The following is a 22,918-nucleotide window of genomic DNA, read 5'->3' on the forward strand; positions in this document are numbered from 1 at the left end:
GATAAATGTTAATTTGGTAGATACCGAGATTCAGAAAGGCAATATGGTAATGGTATGACTTAGCCGGGGGTGGGACCCGCTACCAAAAGTTTTCCGAAAATCTGCGAAGACCCCGATTTACTCTAAAATTTCGTGACAAAGGTCGTGAGGGGCAATCGGCGATATTATATTAGCCCTAACGCGTCAAAATGCATGAAAGTTTCGGAGTTAAGCGTGCTCAAGCCAGAGCAATTCTGGGATGGGTGACCCCCTGGGAAGTAATGCAAAGTTTTGCACAAGTGCAGGTATGACTGATATAAATGAAAATTTGGGGTAATTTAAAGGAAAAGAGAATGTATGGAGTAATTAGCGCCTTTACAGACACCACATAGTCCGACGCGGATTAAATGGGCAAAAAGCAAAGGGTGCGATACCACTCGGAAAATTTAGCGAATCTGGATAACAGTCAGCAACGACCCGAATGTTATCAGGGGATAGAAAACGCCCAATTACATCATAAGTTAGTCTGGTATGGCGATGGTTGTAAAAGGAAAGAGTGTATGGATAGTAGGGAAGAAGAGAGATAAAAAGGGCAAATAAGAAGAATTTTTGAAAAAGTCAATAAGCGACACCCAAGACGATTTGTATGATTGATTCTGAATACGTTCCTGTCTGACATATCTCTGTACAATTAACTCCGATTACGACTCTGTCTGACACACCTCTGTATGTCTGACTCTGGATATAAATCCGTCTGGTGTGCCTCTGTACGCCTAATTTTGATCACGCATCTGTCTGATACATCTTCGCATGTCTGATTCTAAGTACGACTCTGTATGATACATTTCTGTAAGTCTGATTCTGATTTCAAATCCGTCCGATATGCTTCTAGGCGTCCGGTTCCAGTCCTGAACCTGTTGGTAAGAAGTGTCTGGTATGAAGTGGGATTATATTGATGTGGTAGAAATCTCCGGAGGGTAACAAGAAATGATACGGACTATGACGTCTGGAAAGCGTTTGTCAGTTACAAGAATATAGCTTATGGTTCGGCGATTGCGTGGGGTGCAAGAAGATATATTATGAAGGCATCTGAATCAATGATGAAAAATTTTCACCCCATAATGATGGTAAAGAAGCCATGTCGGAAAGTCGGTGAAGGACAACCACAAAGAGGACCCTCCCGAAGTAGTATGACACCCCATAAAGTCAATTTAACATTCGAGGACGAATGTTTCTAAAGGGGGGGAGGATGTTACATCCGACATTTTTGTTTATTCGAAAAATTCAAGGTGAATTGACTTGTGATGAATAAGGCCACAATTGGACCTTACTTTGTATGCATGTTTAGGTTATGAATTCAATGGGGTGGAATTACGAAAGGTGGCCAAGGGCAAAATTGGAATTTTGGAAACTTTTCCCATGGATTACAATATGTAGCCACCAATTTGGACTCAAAAATAATAAAACAAGGCCCAATAATGGAAGGCCCAACCGGCCATAGAGTGCTACAAATGGCCCAAGTCCATTATTTCATCATGTGACATTATATACTAATGTATATCCTTAGAAACTTCAAGAAAGAGAAAGAACAAGCAAGAGGAAAAAAGAAGAGAGGGCATTTCGGGTGAGAAAGAAAGAAAGAAAGAAAAGAAAGAAAAATTGTTGGAGCCTAATCTTGGGTTCAAAAATCTTATTCTTGTGGGAATACTACTAAGTGCAAAGTCCTCTACAACTTGGTACAATTATTTTGGCAAGAGGACAAGTTTGGTGGCAAGTGAAGAACTTGAGGAAAAGGTGAGAAACAATTCATTTTCTTATGTTATGGAGTTTGATTTATGTTGTAGTATGTATAAATGAGAAGAACTTGTAAAAATATGGAAGTTTGCAAGTAGGTGTGTTTGCATTTGTTTGGCCGTATGCATATATATAGATTGCATGTCTATGGTGACTTGAAACTATGTTGAAATCTAGTTGTAGTGTGGTAGGAATTGTATTAGAAATGAAAGTTGAATGAATTAAGGAAAATTGAGAATTTTAAGGTGTGGCCGTGTGGTGTGTGTTGGTGTTGGAAGGTGAATTGAATCTTGTTAGCATGTTAATTGTGTTGTTATGGAAGATTGGTTATTAAGTTGTTGAAGGAAATTATTTAACTTTGTGATGATTTGTGTATAAGTGAAAATGAAAGTGTTAAGAGGCAAATTATGCTTACGACAATGAACTTGGAATATAAAAATGTGTTGATGAGCTTGCATGTTGAAAGTTAGGAAGGGATTGGAAAAGTAGTGACTTGATGGAAAGTTGAATGTTTGTGAATTTTATGAATATCTTGTGAATATTATGTGTACATGGTATGGATTCCTCCGATGTGTGTGTCGTAATGATTTTGATGGATAATGGATAGGAAAATAATAAGTTTTGGTTGGAAATGCAAGTTTAAAACGAAAAATAACTCGTTGTGTCGAAAGATGGCTAATAATGCCATAGTGTATGAATTAGTGTTTATTGATGTTTGCTGTTGTTTGGATGTTTTCTCTGGGCTGTTGTGTTGAGGAATTGAGCCGAGCTAAGTCTCGGGGATGTCGTATATACAGAGGAAATGCTGCCGAAATTTCGGTAGGCAATTATGTGTAAAGATAGAGTATTGAAAGAATGAAACTAACCAAATGGTAAACTTGACCATTTCCAGATTTTGGACGAAATTTGGATTGACGCCGAGCGAGCATAAGGCGCCATCGAGGTATGTGAAGCACTTCTATACGCTCCTAGGCATGTTCTGGATGTGGTAGGCTCGGCCGCGAGCCCTAGGTCCGACTCCATTCCCCGGAATTCGAGACGGAAAACCGCTCCAATTCCTTCAATTCAATTGAACCTATTTTCTTACAAATAGCCCTTAAAGTGAGATTTTGTACAAAACTTCCCCAAACGGAGTCGGGACACTTCCGAATGAGTATGGGTGACCTCATAAGGTCAATCATCAGTAATTTACGTATGTAGCCTCGGGTTGGTCCGAGGTGGGCCCACAAGGCCCGATACTTCCGGTACGATTTTTAAAATACTTCTGTTTTGGTCCGATCTTCTCCAAAAACTTCTGAACTATTATTTTGTGAATATTATGGATATTTTTGTGTAATTTATACAATATTATTTCTGAACATCCGAGCATCCCATTCTGATAATCTGTCGTGCCTTCCTAACTAGGATATGAGCGCGTGCTATGCATACTATCTGGATATTCTGATTTTGGCTCGCCGTTTGGCACCCTTCAGTTTGATCGAGTCTATATGTTGAGTCTGTAGGTAGGTGGTTTCTCATTTATCGATTCGTGTCTGTCCCAATGCATTCCTTCACTGCAACCCGGGCCAGGTTCTGTTATCGTGCATATTTCTCTGCATTGTTCACCGCGTCCCTCGGCGTACGGGTCGGGATCTGTATGTCTGTATGATCTGTGTATGGGGATGGCGGCCAGGATGGCATATGATCTGATATGATTCTGTCTGTCCACCGCGTCCCGTACTAAGAGGGCCGGGTTCTGTTACCGCGCCCCCAGACAGGGCCGGGATCTGTATGAATATATGCGTGTGCCATCTGTATTTATAAAGCACACGCCTTTGTATGATTTTGTATGACTCTGTGCTACTCTGCATGCATAATTCTGTCCGTCATACTACTGTCTGTCTGTCCTTCTATGTTACGACTATTTCTGTTTGCCCGTATGGCTTCTGCTTCTGTATGTCCGTATGGATTCAGATTCTGCTCGTCTGTCCGTATTATGATTTCGTCTGTCTGTCCGAACTATAATTCTGTCCATTTGTGTGTAACACGATCCTGTATGTCTGTCTGGATCATAACTCTGTCCGTCAGTTTGACTTATGATTTTGCCCGTTATATTTCTGCGACTCTAGTTCGGACTATGTTTATATCTGTTACGTTTCTGCTTTACATACTCGGTACATTTTCCGTACTGACCCCCGTTCCTCGGGGGCTGCGCTACATGCCCGCAGGTACAGACGCACCAGGTGATACGCCGCCCGCGTAGGTTCCCGACTCTGCTACTTGAAGAGCTCCTTTGACTCGGAGCATATATCTTTGGTATATATATCTTCTGTCTTTGTGTACTCCGTATGTCTGTATATTCTGGGTACGGCGGGGCCCTGTCCCGTCATATGATTCTGTATGTCTGTAGAGGCCTGTAGATAGATATGTGGGTTACGGGTTCCGTCTGTATGTTAGCCCTATCGGCTTATCTGTAAATGTCTGTGTGTTCAGGTATATGTATATATATATATATATGTTACGCGCACGCCGTATTTGTATCGGCCTACTTCTGTACTTCTGTTTTGAAAAAAAAAAAAATCTGTATGGTTCGAGTTCGATCAGGTAGGTACGTATGGGTGCCCAGTTAGGGTACCAGTCGCGGCCCACGGGGTTTGGGTCGTGACAGTTTGAAATAGGAGAAACAAAATTAGTAGGCCCTGAATTAATTCAACAAGCGGTGGAAAAAGTTAAGGTGATCCGAGATCGATTGTTGACAGCCCAAAGTCGCCAAAAGTCTTATGCGGACAATCACCGACGAGACATGGAATTTCAAGTTGGTGATTGGGTATTTTTTAAAGTATCGCCAATGAAAGGGGTGATGAGATTTGGTAAGAAAGGGAAGCTAAGCCCTAGATACATTGGACCCTACAGAATTATCCGCAAGGTAGGTCATGCAGCCTATGAATTGGATTTGCCTTCGGAGCTTGAATCAGTCCACCCAGTTTTCCACGTTTCGATGCTCCGCAAGTGTATTGGAGATCCCACAAAGATTGTTCCGATAGATGATGTGCAAGTAACAGAAAAGCTAACCTATGAAGAAGTGCCTATTGCTATCCTCGACAGGAAAGTACGAAAACTCCGAAACAAAAAGGTGGTTTCAGTTAAAGTCTTGTGGCGAAACAACAATCGGAAAGAAATGACTTGGGAAGCAGAAGAGAATATGAAGTCCAAGTATCCGCATTTATTTCGACCCCCGGAGGAGACTCAAGAAGAAACGCCAACGATATGAGGTACGTATGCTTATTTTTCATACTTTTGGTCATGTGTGGCCATAGATATGTTGATGTTGTGATGTAGCCCTGTGAGGCGATGATATTATGGGTTGTTGTGTCAGGTTGGCAGTGTCACACCCTAACACTGGTAGGGCATGACGGGCACCCAACTCTCATCAGAGTTGAGCGAACCCTTAGACATTCGCTTTATCAAAACCTATCATTTCAAAAACTTTTAAAAACATGAAACTTTTCCAACTGATATCACTTTGTCGACATCTCGACAAATATACCACAGGACACTGTCTGCAAAAGTCTCTAAGAAGTGAACTGAACATTATGAGACAAGACAGGGCCCTGACATACCCATAATCATGCATATATATACATGACTCAGCACAACTCCAGAATGAGGTAGAACCTGCCAATCCCAGCTGACGTTCAAGCATTCTAGCTATACACTTAACCTGCCAAACAATCTGGGGCTGCGGGCATGAACGCAGCGTCCCTAGGCAAAAGGATGTCAGTACGGACAATGTAATGAGTATGTAAGGTGGTAACAAATCATAAACATAATTTGATTTAGGAGAGAAAAAAAACCATAATTTAACTCGATACCTGCAGCCTTCGCTGGAAGAAACATAAATGTGCACACGAAGTCTCAAAATAATCTTTAAGTAAATAATACAATCCAACACATATGCCGCTTCCGACATCTTAATAGAATAGTCCCTTCGGATAGCCGCTTCCGGCTAGTATCACAATAGTCCCTTCGGACGGCCGCTTCCGGCATAATAATGATGGCCCCTTCGAGCAGCCGCTTCCGGCTTAATAACAATGGCCCCTTCGGGCAACCGCTTCCGGCTTAATATCATCATCATATCAACACAAACGCAATCCAAAAATATCAATACAAAGGGATGATACTATGGAATGTAAACATAAATCGTAAATAAAATGAAGTAGTAAAATCTCACACCCCTCTTCGGAGTGGTTTTGAAATTCGAACTTTATGTTTCCTTTAGTATAAAACTTACTCCTTCGAAATCGTTAGTAAAGCCATATACAAAACTCAACTTGGCACCTTATGGGTGTTCCCTTTGGAACAGAATAGGAGTACAATATCAATAAGCCATCACAAGAAACAATTAGACCTTACTCGTCTAAGAATGGAATCATATGGAGTACATATAGAATGAATAACAGCAAGAATCATGCCAAAGGAAGAAAGGTTTGACTTACATACCTGTTGATGACTAATTGCAAAACCGTTCGCTTTGTCGCTCTTTTAGCCAAAATTTTCTCGGAATAATTTCCACACTTAATTGCTCCAATTTCACAATTTCAACTTCTCCAATTCAAAATCAAATGTTGCTATCACCTCCTTGAACTTGTAAACCATTTGGAACTTGATCAAAATAGACAATAAAACAATTTTGCTCCATCACCATGGCTGGCCGAGACAGCCATGGGAGTGTTCTTTCCTTTTTTTTTTTTTTTTTTCAACTTAATCTTTGTGAAAATGAATTGAATTACTCATCATGCATCCATATATATGGTACCCATACAATGGACACGTGCTCCTTTATATTGACTCACCATTTGCTGTTTTTTTTTAATTTAAAAATCGGGTGGGGCCCACTAAATGATATAATTAATTAACTTAATTACTTTTAATTAATAACTAATTCCCACTTAACAATCTAATCACAATTAATTAACTCCTAACCTCCAATAACATTTTTACACTAAATAAAATTTACAATTAATTTATATTCTAATTTAAAATTGAAATTTAAAGGTTTCTATTTCGTGTCCGAAAATGACTCCGCCTTTAACTTGAGTCGACTTGCTTGCGAATAATTTGACGTATAAACATACGGGGTATAACAGGTAGTGCCAAATTATAGGGGAGACTCTGGAAAAATTTTCGTAGAATCCCGAATGTTTTAACATTCGAGGACGAATGTTCCAAAGGGGGGAAGAGTGCTACACCTCAGAAATTTCTTCGTGAACGTACAACTAGTAGAACAACGAAGTGTATGAGTGTGCGATGTTTTACTAAGTAGGGAATGACTATTTATGAATTTTGGAAATGAGAAAGTTACATATTTGCACTTCGACCCAGTGGGTCATAAAATAGAATACGGCCCGTAAAGTAGTTTACGGACCGTAAACTGTCATCGTCTTTCAACATTCCAAAAATTGCAACTTTCTGCCAAATGACAAAATGGTTAAATACAATACGGACCGTAAATCGAAATACGACCCGTAAACTGTGACCGTAAATCACCATGACTCCAGCAAACCTTTCTGTTTCTGATATGCTTAAATACGGTCGTGAAGGACGGACCGTAAACCAGAATACGGCCCGTAAACTGGGTTTACGGCCACTGTGCACCCGACTACTGTTCATTAAAAATCAGGTTTTGAGTTATTAAAAAGGGACCCTAAGCTCATTTATTCATTTCTTATTAAACGACTCAAAAAGTCTCTAGAACACTCTAAACACTTCATTCACAAGAATTCAAGAGGACCAAAGGAAAATCAAGGTCAATAACATCAAATCCATGAAATCAAGTGTAAGAATCACATCAAAGTTCATCTACACCAAGAAATTGCAAAGGAAGTGAAATAGGGTTTTTGGTATAGAAGAGTATTGCTACTCAAGGCTCATTCCTACAACATCTAAGGTAAGTTTGATGACCTTCTCATGATGATTGAAGCATTAAAACGTTGAAACACTTGGATTATGGAAGAGTTTAGTAAATGGGTCATAAAATGTGAATAGTGTCATAATTGAATGATAGTTGGATTGAATTATGAATGTTGATGTGTTGTGAGTATAAAGATGTTATAAATAACGTGTAGACCATGAAATGGGTGTGGTATATAAGAAAATACGATGATGAGCTAAAACCCATAAATGTGGAGAAATTGGAGAAATATGGTGGGATGTGGTAGATGTAGATAAATGACGATTGTTGATACGATATTGTGAATGTTGTTGTGAGCGTGTGGCAGTTCATATAGAATATGGGAAAAGTAGTAGAACCAAAGGAAGTGCCACCCAATTTTCCCTAGAAATAGTAGTGTGTTATTATAGTCGATTAACTAACTTAAATGCGAATTCTCTTTTGAAGGTAGGAACGCGATATCGAAGGAGAACAAGAGAACGATAGCTTAGTTAAACGTCAAAGGTATGTGAGGCTAGTCCCTTTTTCCTAATGGCATGAATCTCATAGCATAATTTTCCTCCTCTTCATGAGTCCCTATATTCCGGAAAGCTAAAAGCCTATATCTATGAATGGTAATATAAGATAAGAGATATGATACGATGATCCTAAAATGGCATGATGTTATTTATTGCTCACACTCACCTTATATGTTAGTTCCTTCAAGGTGAGGCAGGATGTCGATGATTGCTCCATAATGAAATCGGGGGATCACGACCTTACGTCACCCCGATAAAGTAAAGTTGTTCATAAGCCTTATGCATGTATTATGATAAGTATGTTACGATAAGCATATTTTGATGAGCATGTATGATGATGATATAACACCGCGCCTAGTTGGCGGGGAAGTCACCGCTAAGGCGGGCAGCTATACGATACACCATGACCAAATGGCATGGGCAGACACCACTAGTGGGCGGCATGAGATGATACCCCGGACGTGGGAGGCCTGGACGCAGGCTAATGTTATGATTATCACACCGATCCGATATGGACGGGCAGCTTATGCATTATCATACCGTACCCATATGGGCAGGAAACTTATATATTTATGCACACATGACATGATGATGACTATGAGTAAGCCAGCATGCATTACTTCTTTTACACTTGATAGTCAGATACAGTTATTCTATGTTGATACTTCTTGTATATCATTACCATATTTCCTTGTTTATGCCTCTCATGCTCAGTACAATATTTGTACTAATGTCCGTTTTCTTTGGACGCTATGTTCATGCCCACAGGTAGACAGGGAGGAGAGCTCGACCCAAACCAGCAGTAGTTATCAGCCGATTGAAAGCACTCCTTTGTTCGGAGGTGCTTATGACGATTCTTTGTGTATATTCATGTATATGTATCTTTGGGCATGACGGGGTCTTGTCCTGTCCTTATGTTTAGTACTCCAGTAGAGGCTCGTAGATGCGCAGTGTAGGTTAGATGGTCTCACGAAATGCTATTATATGTATATATTATTTTGATGACCGAGAGACAAATGTATATAAAAAGTATTTATGTTTCCATGTTAATAGGATTTTCCTACAATTTGAGTATAAAGCCGATAAAAGACCATTAATTGAGCAAGATGAGTAGTAGCACGAGTGGTGCTCGGTGGCTAGCCCCGGGTACCCGTCATGGCCCCTAGCTGGGTCGTGACAGGTTCGTAGCTTTCTGGGCTTAGCAAGTTACTACAGGAGATTTGTTGAAGGTTTTTCTTCTATTTCTGCACCACTCACAAAGCTAACCCAGAAATCAGCAAAGTTTCAATGGACAGATGCTTGTGAACGCAGTTTCCAAGAGTTAAAAGATAGATTGACTTCTGCCCCAGTCCTGACACTTCCAGAGAGATTGGAAGGAGATGTTGTTTATTGCAATGCTTCAGGCATTGGGCTAGGCTGTGTGTTGATGCAACATGGTAAGGTGATTGCGTATGCTTCAAGACAATTACGGAAACATGAGAAAAATTATCCAACCCGTGATCTAGAATTGGCTGCAGTGCTTCATGCATTAAAGATGTGGTGACATTATTTATATGGTGTCCATGTGGATATTTATACAGATCATAAGAGTCTTCAGTATATCTTCAAGCAGAAAGAGTTGAATTTGCAGCAACGACGATGGTTGGAATTTCTAAAAGATTATGATGTTGATATTCTATATCACCCCGAAAAGGCAAATGTTGTGTCTTATGCTATTAGCCGTAGATCCATATGAAGTTTATGTGATGTTGAGCCAGAGAAAAGACAAATAGCTCGTGAGCTCCAGCAGTTAGCTAGCCTAGGAGTTCAAGTAGTGGACTCAGGTAGCTGGGGAACTACCATTCAGAATTCAGCAGTCTCATCGCTAGAAGTAGAAGTGAAAGAGCGACAATACGAAGATCCCATGCTAATGCAGTACAGAGATACACTCCATCAGAAGGAGAAGTCATCATTTAAGATTGCAGGAGACGGAGTTCTCCGATGCCGAGGCAGATTATGTGTTGTTTGTGGCTCAATGTCCCAACTATCAACAAGTAAAAATCGAGCACCAAAAGCCGGGTGGATTGTTGCAAGCTATAGAAATTCCAACTTGGAAGTGGGAAGTGATTAACATGGAATTCATTACAATCTTACCCCGTTCTCGACGTAGATATGATGCTATATGGGTGATTGTGGATAGAATCACGAAGTCAGCTCATTTCCAACCAGTCAGAACGGAATATGTGGTGGAAGATCAATCAAAGCTTTATGTTAAATAAATAGTGTGACTCCATGGTGTCCCAGCATCTAGTATCTCAGATAGAGGAACTCAATTCACAACTAATTTTTGGAAGTCCTTCCAAGAGGGTTTGGGAACTCAAGTGAGCCTTAGCACGACATTTCACCCGCAGACTGATGGACAAGCTGAACGTACCATTCAGACTCTTGAGGATATGTTACGAGCATGTATGATAGATTTTAGAGTTAATTGGGATGATCACTTACCACTTATTGAATTTTCTTATAACAATAGTTATCATTCTGGCATTCAAATGGCACCGTATGAGGCTTTATATGGGCGAAAGTGTAGATCCCCAATTGGGTGGTTCGAGGTAGGAGAGACTAAATTAATAGGGCCAGACTTGGTCCAGCAAGCCATAGATAAAGTTAATCTCATACAAGATCGGTTATTAGCAGCCTAAAGTCGTCAAAAGTCCTATGCGGATAATCGTCGAAGGGACTTAGAGTTCCAAGTGAAAGATTGGGTATTCTTAAAAGTGTCACCAATGAAGGGTGTAATGAGATTTGGAAAAAAAGGGAAGCTTAGTCCCCTGTACATTGGGCCTTATGAGATTGTGCGCAAAGTAGGCAGAGTGGCCTATGAATTAGATCTACCTCCTGATTTGGAGTCAGTTCACCCAGTTTTTCATGTCTCGATGCTACGTAAATATGTTGGAGATCCTGCTAGGATCGTGCTAGTAAATGATGTTCAAGTGACAGAAAAGTTAACTTATGAGGAGGAACCCATTGCCATATTAGATAGGCAAGTACGGAGGCTTGGAAACAAAGAAGTGGCCTCAGTTAAGGTTTTGTGGAGAAACAATAACCGAGAAGAGATGACATGGGAAGCGGAAGAAAATATGAAATCCAAGTACCCTCATTTATTTCAGCCCCTAGAAGAGATCCAAGATGAGACATCAAGATCATAAGGTATGTATGTTTTCCTTTTTTATGCATTTGGGTCGTGTGTGGCCAAACTCTATTGCTATTATGTTGTGGCCTTGTGAGGCGTTGTTATTATGAGCTGTTGTGACAGGACGGCAGTGCCATATTGCAGAGGAAACTCTAGCAAAATTTTTATAGAATCCCCGAGAATTTAACATTCGAAGAGGAATGTTCTTAAGGGGGGAAGAATGTTACACCTCGAAAAAATTTCCGTTGATGCACAGTGAATAGACTAACCAATAGCATGAAGTATACGGTATATCAATAAGTGAGAGATGACATTTGATGACCCTAATTAAGATTTCAAAGATGTTTGAGGTAAGGGAAGGAAATTTGCCAAGAAAAGAGAACCCGAAATTCTCGAGCTCTGGCCCTGTCTTGAATAAATAGGATGGTCAAATCCTTTGCCCACAAATCATGGAGGTGTGTTGGCCGCTGATTGGCCTGAATACCACGAATATTGCTACCTCTGTCCTCATCTGTACTCACTGCTAGCACCAAAAGATCTGGCCCTTTTACTGCGACCTCTATCAGAATCAGATTCACCTCTCTGTGGCTGTTGCTGCTCCTCCAGGTTCTGGGCATGGGCCTGAATACGAGCAATATCCATCCCATCCTGGAGTGAGGCTGTCAAGTAATCCTTAACCAAATATGGCCCCAACCAACTCACGAAACGATGCATACGGTCTCTCATGTCGGCTACCATGGCTGGGGCATACCTGGCCAAAGAATTAAAGTGGAGACTGTACTCCCGGGTGCTCATATTCCCTTGCTTGAGATTCAGGAACTTATCGACTCGGGCCCGTCGAATCTCCGGTGGTAAATAATGTAGCAGAAAAGCATCATTGAATTCTTGCCAAACTGGGGGAGGTGCATTTGCTCCTCGCAAAGATATCCAAGTATTATACCACTGGACAACAACATCCCACAATCTATACGAAGCCAATTAAACTGACTCAGTATCTGAAGCATGTATTATCCGCAGCGTCCTCAGCATCTCATCTATAAAGCCTTGCGGGTCTTCATCTGGTTTCGACCCGTAGAATTTTGGAGGATTCAGACTGATAAAATCACGGGCTCTTTCACTCACTGCCCTATCACCTTGGCCCGCACCCTGCCGCTGAGCCTGCATGGCAACCAACTGGGTCAGCAACTGAATAGCTTCCGTTATCTGCTGGCCTGGAGTCCCTGGCGGTAGAACTGGAGGTGCTGGGGCTAGAGCTGAAGCTCTTTCCTGCTCCGCTGACACCGGTGGAGTATGAGAGGTCTGGGAGGCAACCTCATTACAAGACTCACCCTCTTCTACCTCCGCCAGAGGATCCCGTTCCATTCTTCTTGTGGCCACCGTCTTGTCCTTCTAGGCCACTGTAGCTTTCCTCTTCACAGGCATCGCTGAAATCATAACACACGATTAAGAAAGGGGGAGAACCTGATAACATGGCTCTACCGCACTATCGAAGATGAGAAAGAAGGTCAATTATTCCTATATGCCCCGCAGCCATAAACAGGACTCTACTGGACACGGCTCGTAGACATACCCTAGGACGAACTGCTCTGATACCACTTTTGTCACGACCCCACTAGAGTCCATGACGAGTACCCGGTACTAGCTTACCGAGCACCTCTAGTCTAAAATTCCACTTTCACTACTAAGTGATCCATATGGACAATTCATGCACATCCCACTTAATATAGTCATCAATAGCTATACCCGTAAGCATATGTCAATAAGCTTTACCAAAATATTATACAACAACAAGGACGGACAAAGTTATGAAACATCTATCCACACATGTCTGTCTACGAGCCTCTAAATAAGAAACACAAATCCATGAGGACGGGGAAGGATTTCACCATACCCAAATATATACACAAGAGTAGTACTAATAAGTTGTAGCTCCGGGACAACTGGAGCGCTCTCAAGATGCCGCTGATGGAGCTCCTAAGGATCAGACGCGTCAACCTGCTTACCTGCGGGCATGAACGCAGCATCCATAAAAGAAAGGACATCAGTACAAATAGAGTACTGAGTATGTAAGGCATGTATGATAACATATAAAGAAGTATAGAAGACATAAGAAGAGAGTACAACTGTAACTGCTTGCCTCTTAAGGCGGAATCATGCATGCTCATCTTTACCTTTTAAACATATTACACCTTCATACATAACTGTCTAAATCAAATAACATCATTAGCCCACGTCCGGGTCTCTCGCGTCTAGGGTAATTATCTCACGCCGTCCTCTAGTGGTGCTGCCCGCGCCATATAGACATGGTGTTACTATCATTATCCATAGCCGCCCACTACGCCCATTGTAGTAGTGCTGCCCGGCCGTCTAGGCATGGTGTTATTATCCTTATTCATAGCCGCCCACTACGCCCACCGTAGTGGTGCTGCCCGGCCGTATAGGCACGGTGTAATCATACATATGCATATACATAAAGCATGCATGAGAGTCCAATCAAAATCTATAACTCTATCGGAGTGAGGTCTGGTCGGTAACCTCCGATTGTATTATGGAACATCATGATCGTCATGTCTCACCTTGAACGAACTAACATTATGAGGTGAGACTATCAATGAAGAATAACATCAAGGGAAAACATAGAATAAGATCATAAATCTCATAAAATGTCAATTTATACACTTTGGAGCATTTAGAAATAGGGTCATCATCAATGAATAAAATGGAGAAAATCAAGAAGTAGCTCAACATTCTCATATTCACATTGAACCCATGATCTTGGGATTCTTAAACATTAAATTATCATCATCATGATCATCATATAAATATTCTTATCTTTGACATCATCGTTATCATTGTAAAAACATGTCCATCGTTGTTGTCATAAGAGCTTACAGAATCATAAATCTCTAGTTTGGAAAATACGGACATTTTGGAAAGCATTTATGGATTATCAAAAAAGGAGTCATTCCCTTGAATCATGAACTTCTAACTTTTAGAAACAAGGAGGTTATGGAAACATTTATAGAATCATAACATAGGAATCATGCCTTTGAAAGAAAGGGACGAGCCTTAACATACTTGTTTGGCCTCCTATTATCTACGCTTATCCATCCAAACTTGTAAATCTACATTCCAGAGGACGCGTACTATCGTTAGACTCACTGTAGGATACTTGCACTAAGTTTTCAAATCAAACTATTTTATATCCTGCCGAAAATCGGGCAGCATCTCCCCTGTTTATATGCTTAGCCCGAAATCTCAATTCAGCAACCAACCAACAACAACAACAACAACAATACCAACACCAACCATAATATTCTCAATACCAAAATACCCCATAAACATCCCATATGGTGCTTATCTCATATTTCCATCAACAAAATTATTTTATAACTATCTAACAACTCTATTTTCGTAAAGAAACCGAGATTAATATCAATTGGAAGAGATTCATACCTTGTTCTTACTAAAACAGCAATATCTTCGGTGTTCTCCTAGAATCCAAACCAAAACCCACTGCAAAATGATACTACAATCACAATCGCACTCTATCCGAACCTAAACTAACACTCCGCCACTTAAAATTCCCTCAATTTTATGCTATCCTCACCCCTCAACTGTTTTCTGATTTTTTCTAGAAAACTCTGATGAAAATAAGGAGGTTTTAACCTTTATATAGCAGTTACTGTAGCACACGTTTCTGCTTTGTCAGCCGAACTTGTAACATCCATAATTCTCTACTCGGATATCCTATCGACGAGAAGTTTTTGGCGTTAGAAACTAGACTCGCCGAACTACATTTTAGGCTTTTGAAACACCTTAAAATGCTTCATATGATAAGATATATTCTTCCCTCAAGTTGGACCAAAATTTTCACACGAAACTTTACCCATCCTTTCTCCAAAGTCGTACTACTCCATTTCTTCCACTCATTTCCTTATAAAACCTTTCGGTATACCTTATATACATCCTTCACACCTTAAATATACTTAATAATGCTTGCTTATATTCCAAAGTGGTTTTACTTAACCATAACTCAACGTACTTATGTTTCAAATTTGATAAGTGCTTCTTCGAAGATACGGGTTGTAACACCAGAGTTTCTCTGGACAACTGTTAGAGTGTGACCAACTCTCTGGTCTTGAGTCTGCCTACATAACCCTGATCTCTGGGAATCAGGTCACATGTAGTTCGACTTACTAGAGAAGAGTATGTGCCTTATGCGGGAATACCTTTGGATTTCCCAGTGTGTGTCCGACCGGTCGCGATTTTTTGTAAAGAAAATAAAAACAAAAAAAATTATTGTTGAGTCTGAGATTGGATGGCTTCCAAATCCTAGCCGGAGAGCTTGAATCTCATGGACAACTTATCTTGACCAGCTGTGCAAGAAAAAGTTCCACGTTTGCTCTGCAATTTGTCTGGATCTTGTTCTGCAGCGGTTGTGTGCCTGTTTCATAGACATGACAATATTGTAGATATTCCTCGTGGAATTTTAGATGAATGGCTCTCTCGGCAGTTTGTATAAATGGCCCTCTCGGCGGTTTGAATAAATGGCCCTCTCGGTAGTTTGATATGAATGGCCCTTTCGGTAGTTTGTATGAATGGCCCTCTTGGTAATTTTTATGAATGTCCCTTTCGGCAGTTTGATATGAATGCCCTCTCGGCGGTTCGTACGAATGGCCCTCTCGGCAGTTTGTATGAATGGCCCTCTCGGCAATTTGTATAAATGGCCCTCTCGACAGTTTGATATGAATGGCCCTCTCAACAATTTTTATGAATGGTCCTCTCGGCAATTTGATATGAATGGCCCTCTCGGCAATTCATATGAATGGACCTCTTGGCAATTTGTATGAATGACCCTCTCGACAATTTGTATAAATGGCCCTCTTAACAATATGTATAAATGGCCCTCTCGGTAGTTTGATATGAATGGCCCTCTCAGCAATTTGTATGAATGGCCCTCTCGACAATTTGATATGAATATCCCTCTCGATATGCAGATGACAGATATGGCCTTTGTGGCTGGATGATCTTTCTTTCGTCCATTGTAATGGTTGTTGACCCTTATGGTCGGATATGCCCTTTCGTCCTTGTCACGACCCTTTCGGTTGTGTGTATCTTTGTGCTCATTCATTGTGACCATTTCGGTCTTGCTATATTTTTGTCATTCGCTATTTGTGTGACCCTTTTGGTCAGATTTGTCTTTGTGTTCATTCATTCTTTGCATGGCCCTTTTGGTCAACTGTTTCTTTGTACTTTATTCTTTATGCTTTTGTCCATTTGGTTTGTGACCCTCGTGGTTAGATGTGTCTTTATCACCCATTCTTTGTTGTGACCTCCTGGTACTTTCCCACCTGGCTGAGTTTGCTTTTCACCTTTGCTGTGAGTAAGCCGGTTGATGACGTGACCGCTGTCCTGTTAAAAACCTGCATCCACAGAAAAATTATAAGTTCTCTAAGAGGCCAATTAGCGCCGTTGCCCTCCCGTCCGTTGTCTCCTTTTGATGCTCCTTTAAACCCTCTTGAGCTAGTATTTCAAGGGATGTTTTTGGGATATACTTATACTAATTTTAAAATTTAAAGTAAAGTTTGTAAAATGCGCGTTGTTTTCCTTTTTAGAAATATTTTATTTCATTTTGTGTCACGACGTGCGTTTTCTTCGAATGAGGTCCTCCGATTCTTCTCAGAGATGTAATTGCTCAGTTCTAAACTAGAAGCATTTTTCAGACCTTTCTCAAAAATTTTGCCCTAATTTTGGGTCTTGCTGTGATTAGCTCTTGCATTGTCATGCAGGAATTTTTGAGCTTTCCTCAAAAATTCTGCCCCAGTGTATGGCTTTGCTCTGTCCTCTTCTTTGTAGATTTCTAATAGGAATTTTTAAGGTTTCCTAAAAAATTCTGCCCCAGTGTAGGGCTGATGCTGGCTGATTCTTGTGTCGACCCTCATAGCTTGATCTTGCTGATTTCTCCTATTTTATTATCTCTGAGGTTTTCTAAGGGTTTCTTAGGTTTTTCTTTTATGACGACCGGGCTCGAAAGCGCCTATGTATCCTGTCGCAACCAGAATTCAGGTCGAACGTAGTTCGAAAAATAAAATAACTCAATTTTGGTTTTTACTAATAATGTGACCGGGTCTGATATGGACTGCCTATATATCCCACTGTGGGGAAGTCAGGTTATCGCATAGTTCATTACATAGATGATTTGTTTTTTTCCTATTCTATTACAATAGTACGATTATAAGGAAACGATAATGCAATTACAAGCAAATGAAATCCTAAAGATAATATCTCTTGAGTGCGTCTGCGTTGATAGCTTTCGGCCACTATTGTCTGTCTGTCATGGCCAGGACTACGGCTCCTCCAGATAGAACCTTTCTGACCATGTATGGTCCTTGCCAGTTTGGCGTAAAGTTTTCTTTGTATTCTTCTTGGTGGGAAAAGACTTGCTTGTGCATGAGTTGTCCAATTTGGAAATGTTAGGCTCTGACCCCCTTGTTGAAGGCTCGAGACATTCTTTGCATGTACAGCTGTCTATGGCATACCGCCACCATTCTCTTTTCATCTATCATGGCCAGTTGCTCGTAGCGATTTCTGACCCATTCTGCATCATTTAGCTCTGCCTCTTGGATGATTCTTAGTGAAGGGATCTCAACTTCTACCGGTATGACCGCTTCGGTACCATAGACAAGGAGATATGGGGTTGCCCCGGTGGAAGTTCGGGTTGTCATTTTGTACCCCAACAAACCATAAGGCAACTACTTGTGCCAATTCTTGTAGTTGTCGATAAATTTTCTCAAGATTATCTTGATGTTCTTGTTGGCATCCTCTACGGCTCTATTCATCTGTGGCCGGTAAGCGGTAGAGTTTCTGTGGGTGATCTTGAATTTTTCACAGATATCCTTCATCAAATGGTTGTTCAGATTGGCACCATTGTTCGTGATGATGGATTCCGGTACACCGAAACGACATATCGGATTATTCTTGACGAGGTCAGCCACGACTTTCTTGGTCACTGATTTGTGGGAACTCGATGGTCCTATGTCGTACATTCCGCATACCACGAATGGCCAAGGCGAGCTCATCGCATGTAACTCTGTGGGGAGAACCTTAATCAGATCTCCGTGTATCTGACACTGATGGCACTTCTACACGAATTTGCATGAGTCATGTTCCATGGTCTTCCATTAATATCCTGTCCTCAGGATTTTCTTAGCAAGGATGAATCCATTCATGTGGGGTCCACATGCCTCTGCATGGACCTCTTTCAGCAGTTTCATAGCTTCTTCGACGTTCACGCACCTGAGTAACCCAAGGTCAGGGGTCCTTTTATACAACACTTCTTTATTCAAAAATAACCCATTAGCCAACCTCCTGATGGTCTTCTTCTGATTCGCTGAACTCTCTGGGGGGTATTCTCCCTTCTCCAGGTATGCCTTAATGTTAGCATGCCATAGTTGACCGTCCGATTCGGCCTCGACATAGGCACAGTGATCCTGTCCTTCTTTCATTGTAATCTGCAGTGGATCGATATATGCACTCTTGGGATGCTGAATCATGGAGGCTATCATAGCCAATGCGTCTGCAAACTCATTTTAGGCTCTTGGAGTATTCTTGAAGTTGATACTCTGGAATCTCCCGCACAACCTTTGCACTAGATTTACATATGGGAGTATCTTGTCATTCTTGGTTGCCCAATTTCCTTTCACTTGATTTATGAGCAAATCGAAGTCCCCGATTACTAACAACTTTGGTATGTTCATGTCCAATTCCATCCTGTGGCCAAGGATACACGCTTCATATTCCGCCATGTTGTTGTTACATCTCAAGTTGAGCTTTGCAGCCATCGGATAGCGTTGTCTTGTTTTTGATATTATCACTGCCCTAATGCCTGATCCTTTGTAATTGACTACTCCATCGAAGAACATCCTTCAGCCTGAGTATGGTTCTACCACCTCTTCTTCCATAACCATCACTTCCTCATATAGGAAGAAAGTCCGCAATGGTTCAAGTTTGTCATCGACGAGACTTTTGCTGGCAAGTCAGCTAGGGCTTATCCTTTGATAGCCTTTTGTGCTACGTATACGATGTCGAATTCGCTTAATAGCATCTGCCATTTAGCCAATTTTCCTACGGGCATCGGTTGCTAGAAAATGTATCTCAAGGGATCCATTCTGGATATAAGGTGAATGGTGAACACCGGCAGGTAGTGCCTCAGCTTTTGAGCAATCCATGTCAGAGCACAACAGGTTTTATCTACGAGCGTATACCGTGCCTCGCAGGACGTGAGCTTCTTGCTCAAATAGGATATGGTATATTCCTTTTTGCCCTCTTCAGCATGCTGGCGAGCATGCACTCGAAAGCATTTTCGAACACTGATAGGTACAGTAATAGAGGACTCCCCTGCCTGGGTGGCACTAGGACGGGAGGATTGAAAAGATATATCTTGATTTTTTCAAATGCCTCTTGGCATTCTTCCGTCCAATTTATGGGAGCGTCTTTCTTGAGCAATTTAAGGATTGGCTCCACAATCATAGTTCACTAGGCTATGAACATCCCAATGTAGTTTAACCTTCCCAAGAAGCTTATGACTTCTTTCTTAGTGTTGGGAGGCGGCAAATCCTGAATTGCTTTGATTTTGGTAAGATCCAGTTCAATAACCCTGCGGCTGACTATGAATCCTAGCAGCCTATCTACAGATACTCCAAATGTGCACTTTGCAAGATTCAGCTTCAGATTGAACTTGCGAAGTCTGGTAAATAACTTGCGCAAGTGTCGTGGTATGTTCTAAGCTTTCCCTTGATTTTATGTTGACTTTATCCATATAGACTTCAATTTATCGATGCATCTATCATGGAACAGGGTAGTCATGGCTCTCATGTACGTGGTGTCAGCATTCTTAAGGCCTGCATTACCCTATAATGGTAGACTCCCCAAGGGGTGGTGAAAGCTATTTTTTCTGCGTCTTCTTTGCTCATGAGTATCTGATGGTACCCGGCGAAACAATCCACGAATGACTGCAGCTCGTGCTTGGTGCAGTTGTCTATTAGAATGTGAATTTTTGGGAGAGGAAAGTTTTCTTTTGGACTGGCCTTGTTGAGATCTCGGTAGTCCACACAGATTCAAATCTTTCTATCCTTTTTGGGTATTGGTACTATGTTGGCCACCCAGGTGGGGTAGGATGTTACCTCCACTATCCCGAACTTGATTTGTTTTTCTACCTCGTCTTTTGTCCTGATACTCATGTCTGTTTTGAATGTCCAGGTCATTTTCTTGATCGAAGCAAAGCCCTCCTTAATAGGCAATATATCGGCTACAATTTTAGTGCTCAACACCTGGCATATCTGCGTATGACCAGGCAAAGACGTCCATATATTCCTTTAAAAGAACTATAAGCTCTTTTTTCTATGGAGCTCCCAAGAGAGCACTGATTTGTGTCTCTTTGACATTCGCTTTGTCACCGAGGTTGATCACCTCAGTTTCGTCCATATTTGGCTTCTTCTTATCTTCTAATTCTTCAAACTCTTTTACTAGACCCTCTGGCATCAATGTCGCTTCGTCTTACTCCTCGTATTCCTGCTGAATTTTTTCCTCGTTCGTTTCACGACACGTCATGACATTTTTGGTGTTTTATTACAGTTACTACTGAAAAGGTGAGGCAAAGTAAAGTTAGGTTTATTATTGTTCGTTATGCATGATTAGTTAGAAAACTTTCATTATTATTATCTAATAAGGACAGTAGTTTTACGTAGACCGAGGCTTTTCATTAATTCATGAGTAATTGCTTACAAACTATAGTCCTGGTTCGGACCAACGTCATACCATTTCCATTTTTAAACATCACAAATTAATTTAGAAAAGGCGATCGTTTGAGTCTCAGCCAATGTCGACGCTTTTTAGCAAAAGATTTTAAGGAAAATCCATCTCTCTATCGAGGAGTTAAGAGGGGAGTAGATGTCTAATATTTTAAGCACTCTCCTAGCCTCAGACTGTGTATTGTGAGCATCTCCTATCTTTTCTCAATGATCGAGTAGCATCCCTCTTCTTGAAACAACGACTCGAAACCCCCATCAGTTTCTTTTCCATTCAGCATCGGCATCTTTCTGGGAAATGACTGGTACAAACCCGAAATTGCACGAGATATATTTCCCATTCTGGGTTCTCTCTTGATAGCCTTTGTGAGCTCATCCTTGCTAGAAGTATACCCTAGACTGAAGTGGTAATTCTCTTTTGGGATTGGCACAGGCTCTGTTATCCCTTTAAGGTCTCTTTCCAGGCCTTTTCCTGTTTCAAAACCATTTCTCAGCATGGTGGAGGCAATCATTCTGTAGACTACTGGCATTGGTTTGTCGATCTCCCTTTCTGAATGGGTGGCCCCAACGTATTCCACCACATGGAAGTTTGATCAGTGGGGACTCCCCTCATTCACAGGTATGATGTTGTAAGGGTACTTCTGGGTATCCTTCTTATCTGCGACCACAATTTCCTGTCCCTGCCATTCAAATTTAATTGCTTGGTGCAAAGTTGATTGTACTGCGCCGGCAGAATGTATCCAGGGTCTTCCCAAGAACGTGTTGTAGTTGGCCGTGATTGGCATGACTTGGAATTTTGCTATGAAAGCGGCAAGCCCTACTTGGATCTGTAGGTCTACTTCTCCTAGGGTATCACGTTGGGATCCATAAAATCCTCTAAAGTTTGTCCCGCTCTGGCCAATTTTGCCCATGTCATAGCCAGGTTGTGTTAATGTAGTGATGAGGCAGATGTTGAGGCCCGATCCATTGTCCACGAATACTCTCCCTATTGCCATGCCACGACATTCTATGGTGATGTTAAGAGCTCTCTTTTGGGTGGTTACTTCTATTCACAATTCTTCTTTGGAGAAACATATTTTATCTTCTCCAATGATGTAGGCTACCAACCCAGCCAAGTCTTTGTTGCTCGTACCAGCTGGTACATGCGCATCATCCAACACTCTCATGAGGGCCTGCCTGTGTGATGGGGAGCTGTCCAGTAATGATAACACCGATATCTGTGTCGGTGTCTTCTTTAAATTCTCAAAGATGGAGTAGTGTTTTGGTTACATACGCCAGAAATCTTCAGCTTCTCCTTCGGTTATTGCTCTCTTTGGGTGTTTTCTTTCCTTGCGGCATTCTGAGCCAACTCTTCAGGAGTGTAACATCTCCCTGAGCAGGTCATGCCTTGAGCCATGGCTGCTTGCACAATGATTGGCTCTTTAGGGGTAGACACAATTTGTTGTGTCGTCTGGGTTGCTATGGGTGCTGGGTGTCGACACCTAATTTTTGACCTCCCATAATATATTTTAATCACTCAGAGTCCTCGGGTAATAAATAAATGAGCTGAGCATTTCTAAAGCCTTAAATGATTTTTTATGAATTGTCCAGGTCAATATTTCTTTCTCTTAAATTAATAAAAGGGACTTTCATGCATCATAAATTTATTTAGAAATTAATGAGTATTTTCATGATATTTTATAAGACTTTGTTAAATTTAATTAAATTAAAAAAAAAT

Source organism: Lycium barbarum, chromosome 6 (assembly GCF_019175385.1).
Source record: "Lycium barbarum isolate Lr01 chromosome 6, ASM1917538v2, whole genome shotgun sequence".
Lineage (NCBI taxonomy): Eukaryota > Viridiplantae > Streptophyta > Magnoliopsida > Solanales > Solanaceae > Lycium > Lycium barbarum.